Below are 19,120 nucleotides of genomic sequence, written 5' to 3'. Positions count from 1 at the left end.
GTGATTAATTATAATTAACATACATATATTATTCGACACTTTCATTTATATAAGAAAGCTATATTTCGTTTTTTTTTTTAAACCATTTTGGTGGTTGATATATTAAAAATAAAGTGCAGCAAATAAAAATAACATTCAACATGAAATACCTTTTAAATATATTTAAAAAGTAATACATCTGTCATATTCATAAAAAATATATTTATTTTAAAAATAAAAAATAGACGCAATATTTGAAATAAAAATTTCAAGTCAGATTTGTTGATGCGATATAACGCACAAATCGAATTCATCTGGACATCTTACTTGGTTTATTTTTCATCTGGATAAAATAAATTGCAAAAATGTTTGATTATATCAGTGTCTTTTTGTGCGACGGATGATGTTAAATTTTATTCACCAAGAGAAAAGATAACATCCATGAAAAATAAAAGAAATAAATAACTTTTTTTTTTTTCTTTAAATATTAACAACAATAATAATGATGATAAAAAAAAAAAAAAAGGGTCAAAGGGATGAGATAAATATGATTGGTTGTTCGAAGAGAGAATATGACTTTCATTTCTGAGATCAGGCAAAAAAGGAATGGATGAAAAAGGTGAGTGGGTGCGTCGAGAAACATCCCGAAGGAATGTTGTTGACCATGAGATGAGTGAAAGAAGCTTTGCACGCAAAAAAATAAATAATTTAATTTTTTTTTTTTTTTACAATAAAATTAAGAAAATACAAATCAATGAATTAAAAAAGAAGCATATAAATATAAATAAAAAATAAATTTAAAAATATAAATAAATATACAAAAAAAAATTACACATTTAATATAATAATTTTTTTTGGTTTTTCAATTTATTTATATATATTTATAGCAATTAATTTATTTATATATTAATTTATTTGTTTACATGTATACTAAAAAATTATACATTCCTTCCTTTTGATAAATGTAAACATTTATATTAATATATGTTAATACAGTTAAAAATTGAATAAAATGAAATAACAAATTTTAACATACATATATTTTGAATATATATGTATGTGTTTATTTTTTTTTTTTTTATATTTTTTATATTTTAATATTGAAAAAATAAAAAGGTTAAAAATAAAAGAAACAGGATCTAAAGGTGAGTAAGACACTCTGCATTTTACACAGTGTGTATAATGGCAAAGGTCGTAATTTCTCGAAAAGTAAGATTAACCTTGAGACAATGATATATATATGTATACTAGGCCTAGGTTGATTAATGAAGATTCATTGTTGATGTCTAATATTCGCCAGATGAATCTAAAAAGAAGACAAATGTCTTCTCTTTTTTTTTCTTTTTTGATATACAATATTTCTTTTATCATAATAAACAAAAAAATAATTAATCTCTCGTTGAGATGGGGATATAGAAAAAGAATATTTATTATATATAAAAACAATTAAAAAAAATTTTTTATTAATTATTTTTTAACAAATTTAAAGACGAATTTAATCGCGGAAATATAAAATTGACACGTGGAGACATTATGAGGGTATTTACGAGGCCATTTCACGTTGTATATATAAAAAAATTGAAAAAATAAAATAATACATGGATGTTTTAAAAAGAAAAAGCGAAACTTGGTTGATTTTAACTGACAAATTTAAGCCCAAGGCCTTTTTTTTTAATGCTTAAATATACTTATATATATTCCCCTGACTTTCCATTTGACCCACTTACCAAAATGTTCACTACGTGGATGGAGGAACTGATCAGAACCACCATACATTAACACAAAAAAAAAATTCAAAAAAAAAAAGATTGCTATTTATGGTAAAGAAATTTACGCAGTTATAATACTGGTAAAAATATAAAAAATATAATTAATATTATAATTATAATGAAAATATTATATCAAGTTATTAAAAAATATTAATAAGCTATAGATTAAAATTTATTTTTAATAATTAATTATTCAATTTATAAATTGATGAGATAGGTTTTTTAGATTATCATTTTATTTTTTTTACTTATGGTGGAATAAATAATTATCGTTAGTTTAGTTTGTCATAAAATAGTAAAGTAAAGAGCAAATAAACGTGAAGAAAATTAAGGCAAATATTTAAAAGCTTTGTGAATATTTCATTGATTCGTTGTCATGTCACATGGCATAAAGCTGCAGATATAATGATTATTTAATTTTAATTCTCAAAAATATCTACATAAATTCATAGTGCCTAATCTATTATTCTTCATATATTTATTATTCAATAAATAAATTACCGATAAATCCAGTAAAACTCTATTGAATTTTCTATTTTTATAACTTAATTTATATAATATTTTTCAATCAAAATTATTTAGTCTCAAAAGAGTTACATGTCACAATTAATTTGGTTTTTTTTTTTTTTTCACTTAAACTTTCACCAAGATGATTGTGAATGTTTTATAAACATTGTGGGATCTATTACGTTGTGAAATTTATTTTTAAAAAATAAATAAAATGATATTGTTAAATGAAAAAAAAAATTGAAAGTACAATTTTTTTTATAAAATTCAACTGATTGTTTCTACTATTGAAAAATAAATGTTTCTATTATAATCTTTGTTGGATGATCAACAATATTTATGTTTTATATTTTTATTGTTTAAATAAAAAGATGAAATATAACAAAGTCGAGATATCAATGTAATATCAGTGGTAGGCATATATGTGCACAGTGTGATATTGATCGTTAAACAACCATAGAATAAATATATCCTTGAAAAAATAAATATAATCGTGAAAAAAAAAATATATACAAGTTTAAAAATATCATTATAAATAATACTTGTATATATACTCTAATTAACAAAAGTTCAAAAGTTAATTAAGTAACATCAAAAAAGTCTCCCAAAAAAAAAAAAGAAACATTGACTTTAAAAAAAAACCTCAATAATTAATGGTGAGACTAGAAAAAATACAAAAAAAAAATTATAATTAAATGAATATATTAAAAATCTATTTAAAAAATATTACGTCAAGTATATTTATTAATTTTTTTGTTCTTTTGTTTCATAATTAAATTAAAAAAAAATAAAAAATATAAATAAAATTTTAAAAAAAAAAGAAAGGAAGAAATAAATTTATGAGTTTAAATATATTAACATAAAATGATGGTATATAAAAACGACGTAATGACGATGAGATATATATATATTTTTGCAAAAAACAAAGACAACCAAGATAACCACGATGCCACAGGCCACAGTCACTCACTTCAGCTTATTTTATCCCTCAACATGAACGGAGTCTATTTCCGGGCCACGGGTAATTGCGATATTCACCGTGATTTACAAAGACGCACCCGCGACCTGCCCTACACATCAAAAATATATATGTATATATGTTTCATACACAAATACATATATTGCCCCCATTTTTAAATATCTTTATATACCAACACACTAAAATATAATATATCTGTCGTCTGTCTCATGAAATCATTCACACTCAAAAACCATCGAGACAAAAACAAAAATTATAAATAAAAAATCAACTAAAAATATATTATATTAACAAAAACAACAAAATTATTATATAAAATATTCACTTGAAATATTTATATATATAATAAATACATTACTAAATTAATAATAATTATTTGTAATTTTTTTTTTGTATAAATATATGTAAAATAATTTATTTTTTTTCAATTGTTAAATTTGTAATATAAACAATATAATATATAAAAAATAAAAAAAAATTTTATATATATTATTTAAGTTAATGCATGGTAGAACGGATATGTCAGTTGGGCAATGTTGTCTTGGTAAAACAGACAGACAGTGAAGATGTAAATTTACGATTCACTGAGCTAATCAAGCAAGACACACTACTGCTAGTTTACAATAACAATCAACTATATAACTTTGAAAAAAATAATATAATAATAACAACACACTGACATATACTTTTTGCAATATAATCATAAAAAAAAAATAATTATCATCATAATAATCTTGGCATTTATATACTTTTGACATATATAAACAATTTAAAAAATCAAAATAATTGACATTAAAAATTGGTATAAAAATAAAAAAATTAATACTTTATTATTTTTATAACTTTTTTTTTTTAAATATTTAGACTAAGTGCATAAAAAATAATACTTAAAATAGAGTTAAAAAAAAAAAAATAAAATAATATTTTTATTTTCATTACTCAAAAAGCTTTATGCTTTGAATTTTCTTGTTTTTTTACCTTTTTTTTTTTTTCTAGTGTGTATAGAGTGTATGTGATGTAGACACGTATTGATTTCAGAATAGAAATAGCACGGTTTTCCATTATTCAAGATGCAAACTTTTCTACCGCTCTTGCAACAAGCCATCAGCCGGCGTCGCTCACAACATACATATATCATACACGATCACAAAAGATATCATGAATTCAAAAAAAAAAAAATATAATATATAAAAGTATGTATATTATTATGTTACTTTTACATATATATACTGACAAAACATTTTGTATCGACATTTTTTCCCTTATTTTCAACCCCTCTCTTTTTTTTATTTTTTATTTCTACAAAATGTCAGTGCTTTTTATGCACATTTTACTCTAGTATATAGAGACAAGTTAAATACCCCTATTTGCATTCATAAAACTAACCAGAATATTTATATTTTTTTTTTTTTTTTATTCTTTCAATATATATATGTATAGTTGTAAATAAATATATATGTGGATTTCAAGTTGTAAAATAACTCGAGTTACAAACTTCTCAACAAAACTTGAAATAAAAAAAAAAAAAAAATATGTCAACTTTTTCTGTAAATTTTTTTTTCTCTAGATGTAAATTTATTTATTTTTAATTTGTATATATATAAACGTTGTACGAGAGTGTATGGGATAAAAAAAAATTAAATTAATTTTACATTAAAATTATAAATAAAAGGGTTTTATATTTTTTGTGCTTGAATTTATGTGGAAATATAGCAAAATAGTTATTATTATTATTAATAATAGGCTAATGTAAAAAAAAATAGAAATAAAAAAATTAATGATGATTTAAAATAAAAATAAATAAATATTGGATACAAACACGTGTAAGTAGAGTGAGTACGTGGGTATATTATAAGAGAGGAGAGACGCGCAAGAAAGCAAATCCAGGTCACAAAGCAAGTGTCGTAATCATACAACTATTTTCTCAAATAGTATGGGTATGAATAGGTTTATACAACGGTGTATATAACAACGTGCCTTTCGAATCTAAACACAACTGTTAAAATTGCTAAACATCTATATTTATATTTATGATTTATTTAAATTTTTATTTTTAGATAAAAAGACACTGAAGAGAAGATTTTTTTAAAATAATAGTAGCTATTTCAATGCTCAAAATATACTTTGTTTTTTATTTTTATATTTATTGGAGATTTATTGTGAGTGATGTGCTTGTCTTGTAGAGTTGGACTACATGAAACTATGCGAAAGCATTGTCGTTTAGACTTTTAATGTCCTATGTGATGCCAGAACATTTGTTCCCCCATAAATATATTTATACAACATTAATCTACATAGACAAATCTTTAAATTGATTCTACTTGTTTATAAATTTTTATTTAAATTGAGGGTTAATTGATTATTTAATTGACGAAAAAAGTATTAAAACAAAAACTTTTTAGCATGATGAATTTGGCAACTTGAAATTTTAATTGTTGTAAATAATTTTGATCAAATTTCATTGTAAATGAAAGTTAGAAATTTTTTATCAATGATAATTAATTTTTATGAATATTCATAGTTCAAGGCTGAATTAAAGTTTGTTCACCCAATTAGAAATTATTTTTATTAGCTGCTAAATAATTTGAACTTTTTTTTTGTTTGTAGATTTTTTTTTAACGATCAACTATTTTTTGATATGTCTATATCTATTTATATAATTTTTTTCTAATTAAATTGAATGATATTTTGTGTTATTTTTTAAATATTTATAATATTTATTTATTCATTTATTTATTTATTGTTAGTTTCAATGAATGAGGAAGAAATAAAAAATTATAAACGAGTAACTTGTGTAACTGTACTTGTGTTAGATCGCACAAGCAAATCGAATATATATTCAGTATCGTTCTAAGAATTTTTCATTACAATATTAAAATGCAAATAACGTACAAAACGTCAACGTATAGACGACAACGTTCAACCGTTCCAATTCATCACGTATATAACCACCACGATGGCCAACTTGGTTGGCTGCTTCAACATTTTTTTTTAAAATTTATTTCAACTTTTAAATTTCAATTATTTAAATAATATTAAACTTTAGTCTATTTTTGATTATTAACATCAACAAAAAATTAATTTAATTAAAAATAAAATATAAAAACTCACCATTAATGTGATGCTGACAAATGATTTATCCAAAAATCCAATGATACTCGTTCTGGCACAAGATGACTCAATATTTCACTCTTCACAATAATTATTTTTTATTGTTTATTAATAGTTATTCAATCCTCAATTAAATAATTTTCTTTTTCTTCGCAAAAAAAAGTTTATAATTATTATTCACTGTATTCTTTTTATATATTCTCTCAACATATATATGTATTTTTTTTTTTTTTTTGCAGGTACTGTCCCTTTTTTCAAAAAAAATTAACTTTACGTTTTTTCAATTTATAATCAACGTATTAAAGTTTAATTGTGCGTGTATTTGTGAATTTATTATGCTTTTATATTATTATTGATTATTTTTAATATTTTTTTTTTTGTTATTATGAACTCGGTGACCCAGGCACTATTGCGCTGTGTGAAAGGTAGATGTTTGAAGGTACTTGTAGGTACGAGGTATATTATTTGAAGGTAGAAACTATATATTTGTTTATCATATGATTTAAATAAACACGTTATTAATGTGTTGTATTATTATACGTTGTTTTTTTTTATGTTTTGTTTGTTGTTGATTAATATTTATGATGCAGATTATAAATTCACTTGAACAATCGATATTAGTTGGTCGATTAATTAATAATAGGATCCCAACTGTTGGATCCAGACAATTCAAGGTCAGAAGTCGTTATCACCTCCTCGCGTTTCCCCACTGAGCCACATTGCCCTCAGTTATAATATTGTCCTCTTTGTTCACATTCACCTCGACCACCATCTGCAACACATTTAATTAAAAATATAAATATATTTATAAAAATTTATATAGACACACTATTTTACAAATTTAATGAGCGTTTAAACATTCAAGCATTAAATTAATTTTTTTTTTTTTTTTTTTTCTTTTATTTCTTTAAATTATACCGGCATGTTCAGTCAACTTGACTAAAAAAAAAAAAATCAACATTTATGCAATTTTTTAATTAAAAAAAAACAATATTGACATAAAAAATTTTATACGTATTATAAATAATAAACTTTGATTTTTTTTTTTTTAATATTATTATATTTTATTGATGACAATAACGTCAAATCAAAAGATAAGAATTTTATTTTACTATTTTTTTTTTTTTTTTTCTCAAATATCAATAGATAATCCAATAAACTTTTGATTTATTTTAAAAAAAAAATTTGTTAAAAATAGTTTGATTGATGAAAATCAGTAATTAAATAATCCTGAATTTTTTTTCAAAAATAATTTCGTTATAAAATTTGCAAATGTCATTTTCAGAAATAGAAAAAAATATATCTATGATTTATTTTTAAAACATCAATTGATAATAAAAATAATATTTGGCTTTAATTATCAATAAATTATTAATATATAATATATATCTTTGGTAAATTTATTTCTAAAAAAAAAAAATAGAAACAATTTTCGTAATATGCTTCCCTCTTTCCCTTCAGCCCCTTACCAATAATTCTGCTTTTCACTCAACCCTTACCCAAAACCACAACAACAAATTCAACACTAAAGTCATTTTATTATTTTTCCACAATTACATTGAAATTTTAAAAAACCGATGCGGTTGATTTATTATCCTGCGGCCATAATCATTCAACCACCATATTACCTCATTTTTTAATAATTTTTTTTCTTTTTTGTCATTTAAATTTATAGCAAATTCCACGGTATACTATTATTAGATTTTTTAATAGAGATTTCTATTATCGAACAAAAAAAAAAATATAAATATATATATTCAATATTGACGTGTACATTTGTAGCAAGAGAAATTGACTTTGACAGGATGTACTTTATTCCATTTTTTTTTTTTTTTTGGAAAAAAAGAGCAAATAAAAAAAATATATTAAGGGCAATATTCTTTTTTAGTCTGATCCCTCTTTTATAAATATACCCTGATGTGTGTAATATGGGGAAATTTGATCTAGCCTCATTTGTGTGTATCCATCGACGTATAAATCTTAAGCCTCAACGCCTCCACACCATGAACCAATTTTTTTTCTTCTTTTTATATTATATATATAAAAAGAAAAATTAGAGAGTTTTTCGTGTTATTTTTAAGTCAAGGCCTTTAAACCTATTTTTCCCCTCAAAGCTTATAGTATTATTATGCTTTTTATTTTCCTTTTTTTTTCGTGAATTATTTGGGGTGACACGTGCGTGACACAAACACTGTACTTTTAAATAAATCCTTTTTATTTTTTTATTTGCGAAAAAAAATTCTGACCTACGATAATATATATGCCAATAATTTGCAGTAAAAAAAAAATTATAGAAAATAAATTTTTTAAACATAATTTTATGTATTTGCAAAAAAATAAAATAAAAATGAATAAATAAATAAAATAACAATGCGATTTACAACAACATGATACAGATAAATCAAATCGGATATCCATTGTATTGAATAAAATAATAGTATTACAAAAAAAAAAAAATATAACAACAACAGCAGGTAGTCAAATACAATATAATAATCTCAAATGCACAATATAGAAAATTGCAAAAAATAAAAAAGATGTATATTTCCGGGCAGATGTTGGAACGAATATTCAATCAAAACTCATTGACGTGGTGAATTTTAAAAAATATAAAAACTACTGAGTGGCAAATGATTGAGAAAAAAAAAAAGGTAAAATAAAAAAATATTGTATTTATATAAAAGGAAGGTCAATTGGTCAATGATTGTATTGTCTTTGGGTGGTTCAATTTCTAAGATAATAATAGATTATTTGCGTATTGTAATACAATATTTCATTAGCTGAACTTGGGCTACTCATGCATGACCTTGTTTGTCGGCCACAAACACACATATGGTTTATTATTTTTTTTATATATATACAAGTATATTAATGCACGTGCTTTTTGAAAATTATATTTATTCTTTTCTTTATTTATTTTTAATTCATTTTTTTTTTTTTATCAATCGGTTATTAATTTTTGTAACCTTGACCAATGTCATTAGACAATCGAAATTAAGATTATTATTAAAAATAACTGTTATATTGTTATCAAAAAAAAAAAAAAAAAATAGCTGTTTTAAAAGAAAAAAAAATATCATTAGTTTGTGATAACATAAGTGGGTGAACACATGTGCTAATGACCGAGAAAAAAAAAAAATAAATAATCTATTCTCCTTATTATTTTGAATGTTAAAATTTAATATCAGTATTTTATATTTTTAGAAGAACAAAAATAAACCAATATAACGACGTTTCGTCATATGAAAGATATGATAAAATATTTTTTTTCTAGGTATTTTATTATCAATATTATATTTTATAAAAATTAAATTTTTAATAATAAAAATTAATGATTAAAAGGCAAAAAATAATAAACTTGTAAACTTTAACTGACCTATACTAAACGACAATAATTATTTATATAGTGAGCCAAGGCTAACGAGAATTATTTGCTTGATCATGGACGAATAGATTAAGTACTTTAACTCACAAAAAAAAAAAAATTAAAAAAAAACCAGAATAATCAAAAAAAAACCCATGATAACAGCTATTTAAAAAAAATTATATTCATCATTTTTAACCGACAGATTATTCAAAATATATAAAAAATAAATTAATAAACAATTATAAAAAATGAATAAATAAATTATAATTGCATTAATAAAGTTGCAAAGTTATAATCATCATAATCTTTCGAATTAAAAAAAAAAAAAAATATATAAAATAAATAAAACCATCATAAAGTGCACCGACATTATTTACTTGAATATTTATTAATGCTTTCATTCATTAAAATCATTAACCTTATGAAAAAAATAAACCATTAGTTTGCATTAAAACTGTGTCAATTAATTTTAATAATAATAATAATAATCAAAGGAAAAAAAAATACATATTAAAATTCATTTTTAACACTATTTTTTTATCTTTTTTTTTTTATATTTAAAAAATGTATAATTTTTCTATAGTTAGCTCTATATACAAAAGATAATACTTTATCAATACTGGGTCATTCATATATATATATAAAAAAATAATAGAAATAATAATAATAATAATAAATTGATTACAATTTTTTATTTTTTTATTTTTTTATAAACGCAATTGACAAATACGGTCTGTTTTATTTTTTCAACTCCCTCTAACTTTTATAAACTATTTATTTGCTGTTTAAAGATTATTATCATTTTTTATAATATTACATATATATATGTATGATGAATGAATATGCAATTTTAATTTGTGCGCATCACATGAAGAAAATAAAATCATGTTCTTCCTTGTCAGCTATTTTAATATTTTTATTTTTTTCCCTTCACTCTTCCGTATCCCGATGAAAAAAGATATGTTTCCTGTCGGATTTTTTATGTCCTTGTAATATACATATACACATTGTGTATTTTTTTTTATTTTTGATTGTGTTTGTGTTACTTGTGCGTATGTGCAATGAGAAATAAACGAGTAATATATTTTTATATATTCACGCAATGTGACAGTGACATGTCTTAACATTTTCAAAAGTCCATCAAACTAAAATAATAATGTTTCTTTTTTTTTTTTTATTAAAATTAATTGCTAATTGATAAAATTAACGTTTTTTATATATATTATTTTTAGAATGTAATATTTTTTTAGAAATTTATTTTATAAAAGATTGATTGCTTTTGTAAAGTGATATTTCAATATATAGCTACTGTTTTATAACGGTTTATTCTATGAAAAATAGACGAAAGATTTTCAACATGATTTGGTAAATAGGTACATTAATAAACCGACCAGTCTATGATTTCTTTTTCTGACAACACTTGGGGTAACCTGTTAATGCTCACTGGGAAATTTAAAATATATTTATACTCGTTAAATATTTAAAAAATTATAATATACAATTTAACAGTTTAAAATTTTTTTCAAACAAAAGAAAATAAAACTCGACCACCAAAAAATAATTAAATATATTTTAAAACATTAATTTCCGTCTGTTGAAATATTTTTAATCTACAAATGACCCCAATAATATTTTACAGTACTTTATTATAATTCAAAAAAAAAATTCTACTATGTATTCTTAGTTACAAAAATTTACTCACAAATCAAATAAATAACGGATATCATCTTTCGATAAACCTCAAAAAAAAAAAAAATATACAAGTTAAACATAAAACCCTATCCTAATTTAAATAGAAAAAAAAACCATTATGATTAAATAAAACCTCCGCTAGAAAAGAAGAAGAGATATAACAAAAAAAAAAGCTCATTTATACAAAGACTATATATATTTTGTTCTCATTCTGTTAATATATATAAAATTTCCTTTCCCTGTCGACTCGTCTCGCCAGGTCTATTCTTCCTGCAATGTGTATATTCATCAAAATAGTTTATTGCATTTTGACTCAGTATGATTATATATACTCTGGCTTTCTCACTCTTATAAGTAGTAAAAACCGACAATAGTTAGACACAGGCGAAAGTGGATGAGATGGCTAGTAGTACTAGTCAAAAGTGGGGACGACCACTGTTAATACAATCATACTTGCATGCATTGCAACCAACAACGCATCGACGCTTTTAAAATTTTCTACCATCCAACGTAAAAACATCGAAGGCCATTTTTTGTCGTAATATATATATATTTATTTGTGTATGTGGTTGTTGCATATCAGGTCGATTCCCTTCTCCAACTTTATATACACACACACACACACACACACACACACACACATTTATTTTATATTTTATTTTTCAACACAAGTTGTCTTTACTTGCTTGGCTTTTTATATACCCTTCCTTAAATTTTCTATCAACCCTTCTCTACTCAATACTGCGCAATGTTTTCTCCCATCATCAACATCAACAACATCATCATACAGTAAAAACCACAGAAAACTGCAACGCACCGCGACGACTCGGCACTGGGTATATAGGCGCCCCATGTATGTAGGCTAAAAATGATACGGATGACGTCATACAAGACTCATTATCATTATTAATTTATATATCTATTTATTTTTTAATATTATTATTACTTTTTTTCTTTGTTATCTTTCACGTGAGACTAAATTGTGTCAAAAAATATATATAATTTTTTTTTGTCTTGTTACATAATACATATGTATATGTTGAAGAAAAAAAAAAAAAATTAAATAAAGATAATACTAGGTTTAGGAAATAACGACCTTTATATATCTATTATAATTTTTTTTTTTTTTTATTTTATTTTCTTATATTAATTCAATTTAATTTTTTAATGGAAAAAAAAAAAAAAAAGAAAAAGGGAGATGAATTGTTAAATAATGAGAGGAAAAAAAAAGAGTTGAGTATAAAAAAAAATTGATGTAGTTTATTGGGTATAATAGCGAGTCTGCCAGGCAAATAGTTATTGACCTTTATCGCCAGTGACCTCGTATATGTTGGATGCAGACGAAGAATGTGGAACTCATGCGCAGGCGTGTATTGCTACTAGTAAGATATACCTTTACCAATTTTTTTTTATACAATCAAATTTTATTTTTTTGATAATAATCAAGATAATTATTTGTATTTTTAAATAACAAAAAATATATTCATTAAATATAATATCTGCAATGATTATTGATAAAAAAAAACAAAATTAAAAAATAAAAATTCATTTATTTTATTATTATTATTATTTTAATCAATGTTTATGTAATAATAAAATTAATGAAATATTGGTAAATTCATGAATTAATTAATGTTAAAAATATAATTTATCACAAATTTAAATGTTAAAAACATGTGATGATGAAAATAACGCATAATATGTTTTATATCTACGTGGGTGCATCGTACGACAGTTGCATCATGTTTAAAAATTAGTAAAGATGCATAAATAAATGTAAAAATTAAAATAAAAAAAAAAAAAAAAACATTTCTGTTGAGTACTCTGACATCGTCTTGAGTCAAGTGCTTGTATATATATAAAATGACTTGTATATGTCTGGATAACTTCGACCTTGTCTTGACGAGACAAATTGCGGTCAACAACAGTATGATTTTATCAAAAAAAAAAACTCATTTATCATTTATTCAAAATTATCATTACCTTTATTAGCACTTGAAATTGAAAAAAAAAAAAGATAATAAAAAATGAATTTATAACAATATTAATTAATTAAATTGCAAGCTGACCGAGAAAAAAATTTTTTTAAATAATATCATGAGAATTTTTTTCTTGTTTATACGTGTGCTTGTATTATTATTATTTATTATATTTTTTTTTTTTTATTTATTGCGTACAATTCAGGTTGGCCTTGGAATACCAGAACAACTCAAGTATTGAGAATGCACTTTTCTTAGGTATATTATAAATAAAATTCATGGTAGTTGTATATAAAAATATTATTTTCAAAACGTTAAGGGGTCAAATTGGATTTTACTTATATAAAATAATATCGATAATATAGAAATCATTTAATTAATACATCTGTTTCACTCTGATACATGTAAAAATTTACTTGATCGGTAAAACAGTTCAAACAAACATGTCAAAATGTATGGAAAAAAATAAATTAAAAATAAAAACTGTATATTAATACAATTGTGATTAATAATAACCAAAAATAATTTAAATAATGTGCAATCCAGACTTTGTTTTTGTATTTAAATAAGCTGATCAATATATAATGTTTATAATGATTGCAGCAAAGTGTCAAGATTATTAAGTGAGTTCACAGGGTCATCGTCGCCATTAACAACAAATATTTTATTTTTCTTAATGAAAATATAAATAATACAATAATAATAATATTCATTATGTATTATTATTAATAATAATTTTAAAAAATTAATAATATTTGTCTCAATGGAATTAATTTCATTCGTAAATTTTTGTTTTTAAAAATTTATTATACCTAATTATATATTTTTTTTCTAAAAATTAATATCATTTTTTTTTTATGCTTTATTCACTATCGGCATTGCACTCGACATTTGAAGCCATATATAATACTGTGGGTATTAAAAAAAAAGGACAAATATGCGCAAATGCAAGAAAATTTTACTCCATTTTGATAAAAAAAATATTTAACTCTATATCATTAAATTATTAAATATAATAATTAATAATAATAATGATTACAAATAAAAAAGACATTGTATTTAATAATACTAAATACAAATTAATTTTTAAAAAATAATAAGTCTGATAAAATGTAAACAAGAGAGAGTCGCCCTACAACCAGTCAACATGTCCCCTATGTTTTTGTCGTCGTCAGGCTTTTCACCTCCAATTGCCACACTATTACTCAACAACAACAATATATGGAAAAAAAAAAAAAAAGAAAATTTCAATAATACTCACATAACAAACTCCAATTTCACTTTGAATCAAATAATATTCTTCTAATAAATAAATATATATTTATTATTATTATTGTTCAATAAATAAACATGTCAACTTGTAAACAAACACACAACCACTAAAATTAATTATTTTTCATGTGTATTTGTATATCAATGCACTATGTATCAACTAAATAATACACGTCACTTATTAAAAAATTAATTAATTATATTATTTAATGTGAAGAATAATAAAATCAATCGAACTTTAGTGTTCACAAATAAATATAATGTGATAAAATACACACATCACAGACACTCACATGACACACAAACACACACACTTAAATCCACTCTCACACACACACAATAAATATATATTTTTTTTAATATTCAATATATAGGTGGTGATGATGATGATGATGATGATAATAAGGATGTATGCTATCACTTAAGTATCAAAAAAAATCTTCTGTCTCACTTGTTATTTAAATATTTTTTTTTTATTTTTCAGTCAGACGATGGTTTTTATTTTATTTATTTGCAATTTTTCTCCCTACTTTTATTTTTGCACTTGTGACTTGTTATTTTTTCATTATACTATTTTTATTTATTTATGTTGTTTTTTTTTTTTTTTTTTCACACTAATACCTCTTTTTTACCAACCGCGAATCAAAACTTGAGGATTATTTGCAATGTGTTTTACACAATTATACAGTTATTAGACACAATTTAGTTGTATTATTGTTGTTGTTTATTATTTTATTTTAAAATTAATTAAATTTGAGTTTATTATTTTATAGACAAAATAAAAATAACAAACACTCGCGTATGTAATGATTATTTTGGTGCGTAACAAACTCAGCCTCCGCCAACCGCTGAGAGTGCAAGCGCGCGACTGCGGCGCTTCTTTCGCAGCTGCGCCGCCGGCATTTTTAGTATTAAAAAACACCACAATATGTATGCACAGTTTATGGCGCCACTGCTTATACAATAATCAAATTGCTTTCACAAAAATATATATTATTTATTAATTTAAATTTACTCAAAAATAACATTTTTTTTTTTTTTTTTATAAATAATTAATAATTGAATTGAATAATAATTTTATAAATTGAAATTAAATAAATTAAATATTTCATTAATATGAATAAATTTTTTACTCCAAAAAAAATAATTTTTTTCAAATATTTTTAAAAATTCTATTTTTTATCGAGATGAATATATAATTATAGAAAAAAAAATATTCAGCCTTCATTATAATAACTCTAATTTATTTATTTATTTAAAAAATTATAAATATTTGAAGGTCAATTATTTAATTTTAATATGTTGATTTATATTTTCAAAAAAAAAAAAAAGAATATATTAATTCAAAATGCTTTTAAAAAAAAAAAAAAAAAAAAAAAAAAAAAAAATATACTATAAAAATTAACAAATAAAATATCAATTAATTTATTTGATTTATATTTAAATAAATTAAATGATAATTATGAAATTTTATTATTAAAATTTTCAAGATATATATTGTGTATTTGTGTGTTTGGCATTATAAATTTGTGGAAATTTATTGCGTCGTATTTTTTGCCCTGGTCAATAGCCCAAACATTATACTCGTTTCCTTTTTTTTTTTTTTTTTCAATATTATTTTATTATTTTTATGACTTTGTTATTTATTATTTATTATTATTTTTTTGTTTGATGTATATAATATTCCCCTCATTATACTATAATATGAAACTTGATTGTCTTAAAAAATCGATGTGAATCGTGGGTTAATAGAAGCATCGATTGGGTTAGAAAATATATATATATTAAAAAGAGAAAAAAAAATAATAAAATCGTGTTGGTTATAAATGACTGGACGATGACGGTGATGATTCGATGGCCAATAGGGTTGAATGATTGGCGGGAGATCGTTGCGCTCGATGTCGTGTATAAATATATGTACGTGTGAGAAGGACACGTGGACAATGTCGTGCAACACGAGTTATGTGATATATATATATCCTCAATTTATAACTTGTATATGTGTTACATTTATACAGAAAATGTACATCACGAGTTTTATTCAAGTCTTTTATTTCTAGCTCTATTATTGATTTTGTTTGGGTACTTTGCCATCACTATATAACTTTATGAATATTAACATTTAGTTTGATTTTTTTTCCCTTCTTTTTTTTTTATGAATTACATATCATGTTTATCAATAATATATATATATTTCATTCATTATTCATACTTGTTACATGACTATTTCAAACCCGAGAACTAGTGCACAGTTGTATGCTTGAAAAATCATCAAAAGCTTTTCTAGAAAATGTCAATTTAGTATAAGATTTAGCAGTAATTTTCAATTGATTTTTGTTAATTTTTTAGATCATTTATCGAAGTTAGTAAATTGGCATTTTGACTGACTTGTTGTAAAAAAAAATAAACGAAAATGTTTATTTGTCAACTTGAAAGTTCATTTTAAATAGGATATACTGATTGGCATGCGAAATGCAACAACATTTCACAGATCTTGATGGCAAAAATAAAAATATAAATAATTTAAAATTGATAATTGGATTCTCCGATTGACATTTCCAACTGATGGCCATTTATAAGATTAAATTTAAAAATTGATCTTCGAAAAAAATAGCAAAGAAATTAACAAATATCATTGCATTTTATATGAAAATTTTTGCAATTTATAATTTTTAAATTTGCTACATATTTTTATGGCTCGATGCAACAAATAAATTTTACTTTTATTTTGTAAAAATATATAAAAAAAAAAAAAAATTATGTATTATTGAATGCTTTGATTATCTGGCGGTATAGGAGTCATGCATAGGACGAACGGATGAAACCAAAGGAGGCGCGTCCACAAGAGAGGAAAGAAAAAAATTCAAAAAATCAAAGCTAAAGAATCAAAAAAAAAAAAGCAACAAAATGTGAAAAAGGCAGTCAGATACAAGCTGGTGAAACGAAGGTTTCGACTCAATGCAAAAGATGCAAAAAATACAAAAAAAAAAAGTGCATTTTGCCAAGATGGCCGATGTGTTTCACTGATGCTCAAGGTTATTTGTCTCCACTTCCATCTTCAGTGGCTATCTATTCCGCCTTTCTCATATCCTACATCTATTCATAAAAAAAAAAAAATTTTAAAAACAATATTATAAATGGTATATTTTTCAAAGCACAAAATCTACTTCAAATTCACATACAATCGTAAAAATTATAATTAAAAAAAAAACCCAATATAAAATCTCTATTTTAAATGATAAAATTTTGCAATATTGGATGTTTTTTAAATTTTTTTTTTTTTGAATAAAATAAGCTTATCGTAATTTGACTTGATAATACTTGATTGGTAAGATGCATTAAATATATATCATACTTGAATGAGGTCATCAGAGTATATATTAAAAATATATATATAAAATGCGATCAAAACGAGTGCAATAAATATTAAACTCAGCATCAAATAATTATATATAAATGAAGGCATTGAGATGAGAGAGAGAGTCATTGCTCAGAAGTAAAAAAAAAACACGAGTGTAAACATGACGTGAATTTCATGATGTGCTGACACGATGAGTAAAAAAAAAAAAACGTGGGTTGAGAGACCGGTCCCCGGAAGGTGGTTGATACTTATACCAAGAGACAGAGAGATATTAAGACTTAAAAAATATTGAGTGAGAAAAAAAAAGAGAGAGAGGGAGAGAAAAGCAGAATGTTGGTGGTGGTGGTGGTGTGTTTTGCTTCGCCTTTGGGTCACCGGGTAATCGAACGGTCGTATTATATGCGATACACTTGCATACGCAATTGCAATTTTATGTCAATGGACGTTTTTATTTTGTCTCAAGTAACACTCAATAATTATTATCATCATCATCATCATTTCACCTTCATTCTATACTCATATACAACATGCCCTCTTTTCTTTTTTATTCATCATGCATTTAAAAATAAATTAATCAAACTGATATATAGATTTATTTTTACGTATATATATAGTTGTTGAGCTTAATTTTGAATTTGCAAAGCTGGAACAATGCCATTGAATGCTGATCGTCCGATGCACCGCATCATCATCATCATCATCATCAAAATCAACAACAACCAAAAAGGAAGGGAAAGTTATTTTTAATTTTACTGGTGTGCTCGACACTAAGAAAGAATTTATTACATATATATATATCAACATTTTTTCTTTTTTGTTTATTAATTAAACTTTTTATATTTATTTCTTTTAAAAAATAATTATTTATTTATTTATTAAATTAATAAATAAATAAATAATATTTATAATGAAAAATAAATGTAATTTAAATAGTTTTTTTTTGTATTTAAGTATGTTCCGGTTATAAAGACCAAATACCATTGGGGATATCAACATTGAATTGCAACAGAATTGTGCACAGATGTAGTATAAATTTTAAGTTTGTTAAATTGCATGTGTGACTGCATTTGAGCATCGCTGCGTCTCAAGGCCGTATTTTACGAA

At 23.2% G+C, this 19,120-nt stretch overlaps 1 protein-coding gene across 2 annotated transcripts in view; it reads right to left on the bottom strand.

Moving 5' to 3' along the window:
* Window positions 1-19,120, bottom strand: part of LOC122852479 (ecdysone receptor-like) — a 74,414-nt gene that overhangs the window by 41,056 nt on the left and 14,238 nt on the right. Inside the window, exons 1-2 of one of the 2 annotated variants that reach the window (XM_044152317.1) lie at window positions 14,645-15,527; window positions 6,346-7,117 (exon numbers count right to left, since the gene is read on the bottom strand). The gene's annotated coding sequence lies outside the window, so the exon portion shown is untranslated. Of the gene's footprint in view, window positions 1-6,345; window positions 7,118-14,644; window positions 15,528-19,120 lie in introns of those variants that run through there. The other variant, XM_044152318.1, reaches the window with a different exon arrangement.

Source organism: Aphidius gifuensis, linkage group LG3 (assembly GCF_014905175.1).
Source record: "Aphidius gifuensis isolate YNYX2018 linkage group LG3, ASM1490517v1, whole genome shotgun sequence".
NCBI lineage: Eukaryota > Metazoa > Arthropoda > Insecta > Hymenoptera > Braconidae > Aphidius > Aphidius gifuensis.
This window is presented reverse-complemented; position numbering and strand designations above follow the sequence as displayed.